The 7,146-nt window shown below is 39.8% G+C and overlaps 1 pseudogene; it reads right to left on the bottom strand.

Moving 5' to 3' along the window:
- Positions 1-4,371: 4,371 nt before the first annotated feature.
- LOC125527071 lies at positions 4,372-6,085 on the bottom strand (annotated as a pseudogene).
- Positions 6,086-7,146: the final 1,061 nt, after the last annotated feature.

Here is a 7,146-nt window from a genome sequence, read left to right as displayed (position 1 = left end):
GCTCGTGTATGGGGGCATATATATACTGGTATCCTTCATGGGCCAATCTGTTTTACGGATTGAGGGATGAAAAAGGTAAATATTTATTGAGGCCTAATCCTAGTGTGTAGGAGTATTTCCATCTAAAAATGGAGCCGTTGTTGGTTGTGAAGGCGTGTACTGATACAAAATAGGTAGGAAACACACCGTTGATCGATTGTTGGTATTGGAAACTTATCGACCATCTTTTTTATGTGTAGATTAAAGATTCTTCATGTTTCTTTCCTTTTGCATCGTCACCAATGACAATTACTACTCTAATAATATTCAAGTGTTTCTTCCTCTTTGTATACGATATAGGATATTATAAGGATAAGTCTGATTTCCAAACACACATTTATAGGCAAAGTCAAATATAATGTGGATGACAAAAGGAAACAATCATCTGAGAAGGATTTGTTACCAACCATGTTAACCGGTTTTGTCGGCTAGTTTTGCATCCGGTTCAGTTGTATGATGGTCAGTTTTGGTTTTGCCTCCGGTTGAGTTGACGACCATTGCCATACCTTTGGTATCAACACAACGAGCCGTTCGATGTTGTGAACAAAAAGAAGTGGAACTTTAGTTCAAATATTTGAAACCATTTTTTAATATAAATTCGTTTCTATACTGAACACTCGTTTAATGTGAGGCCATATTTCAACTTTGGTACATGCATATTGTCCTATGCCTGAACATCAAACTAAACGCTCATTGTATTTTTAACTCTACACACCAGAGTGTGGATATATTTTGTTAAAAAGATAATAAACAAATTTACTGAAAATCAAAATTGTCAATCCTGTCTCAATGCGGTTTTGCAAACTTGTGTGGTTCCAAACTGACTGACACAGATTAATCACAATTGTACGCAACTTCCATGCAAAACTGAACTGGAGAAGTGGATCACGTACAATTCATCGGATTTTGATTTGCCCAACAGAATAATCCACTGCCTTCTGTGACTTACATTTAGCATGGCACAAACTGCAGACTAAACCTATCGAATAGATGATTACATTCGATTTACGACCGTCGAGTCCAAATGATTTCAACATCTACCAGACTACCACTCTGACTCATGCAGTTGGATCTTCTAAAGACTTGTCTGCTGGGTACGTATATTCAGGCCTTCCTCACATGAAGGATCGTGTGGTACAGACAAGTAGCATCTTCTCTTCTTTCCAGATGGTCACTTCCCTTGGATCATTTATTCGTGCGGAGGAACTCCCGCATTTCTTGGTGGAACTCCCCACTCACTATCATCCGCACTCTTCGCGTCCTCCCACAACAAGTACCCGTTATCCCTTGCGTGGTCACAAAATTGATCGTACATGTCCTACGCAAATAAGCGGCACCCAGATATAAGTATAGTGGTAATCAGACTACTAGAGTACATGTTTTGAAATGTGTCCAAGCACCGTCCATCCGCAAGGAGCTGAAAGGGTTTGATGGGTGAAGGGTTTATTAATCCAACTGTCCCAACTCAATCGTTGTGGGTCGGTTGGTTTCTAACTTGAGGGTCATTCGACCATTTTTTGGTTTTGGGCCTTATGATACCTCGATCGATCTCCAAATATGACATTCGCTACCATCACAAAGAGGTCACCCACTAGATTTAGTGAAACAAAGTGAGCAAGTGTCATCCCAGCTAAATTAATTCTCTTGTCATCACATGAATCTGCAACCAAAAGACATGTCACGCCTCTTTTGAAGCATTCCTTATAGAACAAAATTTCATAGAATAAATTCTTTCAATTGTTATTTTTTGTCATGTAGTTCCTCTAGTTGTTTGTCGTTTGGGCGTGATATAAAACAGTTCATCTCTTATATATGTGAAATACTTTCTATTAGTAATAATACTGAAAAAAATGCATCTCTTCTATGTAACCACAAATTCACGTTCTAAATAGTAAGTTTTCCGTCATATGGTGTTCCAACTTTTAGATTTAAGTTTCTAAATCAGTTCACAGATATTTTTAATGATTTATTAGTACGTCAGCTAGCCCATGTAGTTGCACACGTTGATAATTTGTGCCATTCGAAGACTGAATAGTACGTGGAGATCTCCTCCTGTTGCTCCTGCTGCTGCTTGAGGGCCTCGCGGGAGGATATTGGCGCTGATGGAGGAGGGCACGAACTCCTCCTCCTCGGCCTGGTGGCGTTTGGCAGCGCCGGAGCGACGCGACTTCCCGGCGTCGGCCACCGCGTCGGTTCGGTGCTGAGCGGCAGGCGGCTGCCCTTGGGCTGCTTCTTGGAGGACTTGTGCTTCTTGCCGGTCATGGCCACTGGCTCGGGCCTCGGTGGTGGTCTGCCGGGTAGGAGGCGGGGCGGCGGGGACGGAGGTGGGGAGGGAGACGGCGGCGCTTGGCATAGTAAATCCCTAGAGGAGGAAGGAGGATGGCGGATTGGCGGGTTTTGTTTTTGTGGACTTGTGGACTTGTGGAGGCCTCGCTCGTCATTGCTGGGCCTGCTTGCTTCTCTCCTTGCTTAAGGGGCCGGCGCATCATGTCATACTCAGGAGGCTGGCCGAACAATGCCTCAGATTTTTTTGAATGATTTGAAGATTGCTCGAACAATGCATCAGTTAAATGTGCTATTTTGAAAAAAGGGAAATCGGAATACAGAGGTACACTCCGCCAATCCATGAGCGTGTTAAGATTATATTTCAGTTACTGGTTATAGTTGCTTTTAGCTAATTCAAGTTTGGCATTAGCAATCTTTGCCATCCGAGTATATTTTGTATTGGAAGTCAGTAAATTCCAATGAGTCATCAGTTGATAAAAGCGATAGACAAAACTGGGAGAAGCACATCCCATATATATGCTTTATTCCGCCAGTTCACATTGTAAAAAAGGGTACTTAGGATTTCTTATTGTCCTGATTCAAATGATGTTCTATATATCCCATTGACACTTTTATAAATCCAATGTTGGTGTTTCTCCAAAAAGAAAACAAATGATTGCTTGTTATGCCTTCAAATATAATGAACATTCAGTATATATGCAAGTAGCCGCCTTCTTCATCATGTAAGTGCCTTATTTTTGAAATATATAATTGCGCATTTGAGTCAGATCTATATATCTAGGTAGATGACTAGGATCTCTCTAGAAGTGCCAACTAGAAAACAAACCGACATTATGAGAGAAAAGGTCTAATTATTATTTTCAACTATAAAAATATGACTAATAAGGCAGATTCCTTCAAATATTCCAAATACTTTGATGATGATTTTTTTATTAATCCAACAGTCCCAACATCAATCACTATGGATCGGCAGGTTTCTAACTTGAGGGTCATTGTGATCCATTTTTGGTTTTGGGCCTTGTGATGCCATGCCTCGATAGGTCTCCAAATATGAAATTCGCTGCCGTCACAAAGAGGTTATTCACTAGATTTAGTGAAAATGGTGAGCAAGTGTCATCCCAACTGAATAAATTCTGTTGTCATCACATGAATCTGCAACCAAAAGACATGTCACACCTCTTCGAAGCATGCATGATAAAACAAAATTTCATAGAATTTCTTCTTGCAAAAGTTAATTGTTTGTCATGTAGTTCCTCTAGTCGTTTGTTTGTTTGTGCGTCATATCAAACTCTCTTATATATGTGAAAACTTTCTATTAGTAATAATACTATAAAATGGATCTCTTCCAGTGGTAACTATACTAAAAAATTGTGTTCATGTACCCAGTGAAAATATATAGTGCATGTAGTACATATCAGGCTTCGTATAACAATCAGAGTATTGGCACCATGGTCGCAAGGTAATAAGCAATTTATATCCAAGAATATGCGGATGGATACCTTGGATCTTAGCCGATGGAAAACTTACTGCATACTGCAAACCCTGCGCTTCGGGCACAACAAACTGTGTCCACAACAGTTAAGGATACGTGTATCACGTAACCACAAATACACGTTCTAGATAGTAGTTTTCCGTCATATGGTGTTCTAAGTTTGAGTTTTAAGTTTCTAAATATGTTCACAAATATTTTTAATGATTTATAGTACGTCAGCTACCCCATGCAGATGCATGGGATGATAACTAGTGCCATTCTAAGACTGAATAGCACTATAGTACCGACGATGGATGTAGTGAACTATGCATTTATTTTAGGCTGATGTGATTACTACATCCTACAGTTGTATACTGATGGGGTAAACATGCCACAAGAGATCTTGGTATAGATAATAGTGTATTGAGCGCATGCCTTTTGCACATATAATTTCAAGTAAATAAAATATAATACACAGTTGTAGGTTCAACCAAAATTAGAAATCTCTCCGCGTAATGAGAGTACATAGCCCTTGATTATAGTATAATAGTACATCTCTCTCTGGGGCTCATATGAACCTTAAAATAAACATAAATTTACTTGTCTAAAAGCTAGATACAAAGGTGACACAATGGATATATTTCTCAAAGAATCAACCTTCTAGCATGCTTGCCATGGTAAACTACATGTAAAAGATGATTTAACTTGACATAGAGTCCATCATAGATTTGATGTCATTAGCGATATTCTTGGCATCTGTTGCAATACCAGCTAATCCTCTCCTCGCCAACCCAGCACAGTAAAGCCCATTTCCACCTTTCCAATGATTCAGATATTTTTGGATGGGCAGTCCGTTGCCATTTAACATGCTCTCACCATTCTGGATTAAAAACACATAGAGCCTGTTAGCAGATTTAATAATGGTTACACCAAGAAAACAAACTCAGACATGTTCAAACACAAGCTATATTACCTTGAGCCACATATTTGCTGTGCTTTTGTATCCAGTTGCAAACACAATTGCATCAAATGACATTCTTTGGCTGCATTGAAATTTAATTATGTTGCCCTTGATCTTACTAATGCTCCCTTGAACCTTTAGGAGATAAAAAATACATTGATAACTTGGCATATCAAATCAACATATGTTATAAATTTATGCCATGTCAAGGATATACTTACTTTGATGATGCCTTTTTTGATCAATCCAACAGTCCCAACATCAATTACTGCAGATCGGCCTGTTTCTGATTTGAGGGTCATTGGACCCATTTTTGGCCTTGTGATGCCATGCTGTGACAGGTCTCCAAATATTAAATACGCTGCCATCACAAGGAGTTTATCCACTAGATTCAATGGAAGACGGTGAGCAAGTGTCATCCCCAAACGAATTAATTCCTTTGTCATTACATGAATCTGCAACCACAAAACATGTCACACCTCTTTTGAAGTATGCACTATAAAAATAGAATTTCTTCTTTCAAGAAATTAATTTTTGTCATGTGGTTCCTCTAGTCTTTCAGTTGTTTGTGTGTGATATAAAACAGTCCATCTCTTTTTCTATGTGAAATACTTCCTATTAGTAATAACACTAAAAATTGCATCTATTCTATTAATAACTATACTAAGAGTTTGCGTTCATGCATCCAATGAAAATATATAGTGCATGTACGTACCGGGCTTCGTATAACAATCGATGTGTTGGCACCATGGGTCGCAAGGTCATAAGCAATTTCCATCCCGGAGTTGCCAGATCCAATGACCAATACATTCTTGCCAGAGTAGCTCTTGCCTGACTTGTAGCTTGAGGAGTGGATAACATCACCTGGAAAGTTTTCCAGTCCAGGGAACATTGGAATATTTCTCTGCACTATTCTCACCACTTGCCACAACAAGAAACTTCGCCGTGAACTTGACTGTGGTGCACTTTGACATGTCCTTTGCCACAATGGACCAACATTTTTCATCATTGTCATATGTGGATGACTCCACGCTGGTGAGATACTTTGGTTGAATGTTGAAACGCTCAACATAGTCATCCAAGTACTTCACAAACAAGGTTTTTGGTATGTACGTTGGTGCATCTACAGGGTATGACATGTGTGGCAACTCACAGAACTCCTTTGCGAGATGCAGCTTGAGGCGATCATACGCGCGGTTGCGCCAGAGTGACGCGCTACAGCTCTCGCGCTCGACGATGGCATAAGGAATTGAGAATTGGCTAAGGCATGCTGCCGTTGCGAGGCCTGCTGGCCCAGCACCAACAATCAACACTGTAACACCCTCCATTTCAAAGAGAAGACTTGACAAAGCTGTGGGATAAGTTCGGTGGTAGTCCAGTGTTTGTGTGTTTGCTCGATGAACTTTGGATGACATGCTCGTGTATGGGGGCATATATATACTGGTATCCTTCATGGGCCAATCTGTTTTATGGATTGAGGGATGAAAAAGGTAAATATTTATTGAGGCCTAATCCTAGTGTGTAGGAGTATTTCCATCTAAAAATGGAGCCGTTGTTGGTTGTGAAGGCGTGTACTGATACAAAATAGGTAGGAAACACACCGTTGATCGATTGTTGGTATTGGAAACTTATCGACCATCTTTTTTATGTGTAGATTAAAGATTCTTCATGTTTCTTTCCTTTTGCATCATGCACCAATGACAATTACTACTCTAATAATATTCAAGTGTTTCTTCCTCTTTGTATATGATATAGGATATTATAAGGATAAGTCTGATTTCCAAACACATAGTAGGAGGGACTATACGCGCGACGCTCTGATTATCTATTTACGCAACCCAAACAGAAAAAGAAACCAGACAGTTAATAAGGGACCCAGAGACGAAAAACCAGTACTGAAATGTGGGGGATGAACAACAAGAGAAACAAATCCTATACGCAAAGAAAACACTCTGATATAACCACGAGACGCATCGAGAGTGAATCCGTCTACTAGTGTCGCCGACTATGCAAATATGCCATGCGACAATCTGAGTCATCGCCCGCTTGTAATGACTCTGCGTCAGAGCTTCTCTGAATATTTGAGCATACAGGGGTCAGACTATGAGCGAACAGCATACTGCCCATGACCATTGATATATGGTAGGCTCGACACAAAACAGCCGTTGCGATGTTCGTAGACAACAAAAAAGCAAGAAGTAGGAAACTTTTACGAGATCACAATAAATATATAGAGAAAACCATGTATTTGACATATAAAGAATTACTCATATATTGCGTAAACGCCTATACTATGACTGTATTAATTGTAGAGCACCAGGTATCTCGAAGGACCCAATATAAAGAAGTAAACCACATGCACATAGATGTGAATGACTAAGCCTAAACC

This window comes from Triticum urartu, unplaced genomic scaffold (genome assembly GCF_003073215.2).
Source record: "Triticum urartu cultivar G1812 unplaced genomic scaffold, Tu2.1 TuUngrouped_contig_2849, whole genome shotgun sequence".
NCBI classification, from domain to species: Eukaryota; Viridiplantae; Streptophyta; class Magnoliopsida; order Poales; family Poaceae; genus Triticum; species Triticum urartu.
Note: the sequence above shows the minus strand (reverse complement) of the source record. Positions and strands in the feature narration are given on the sequence as shown.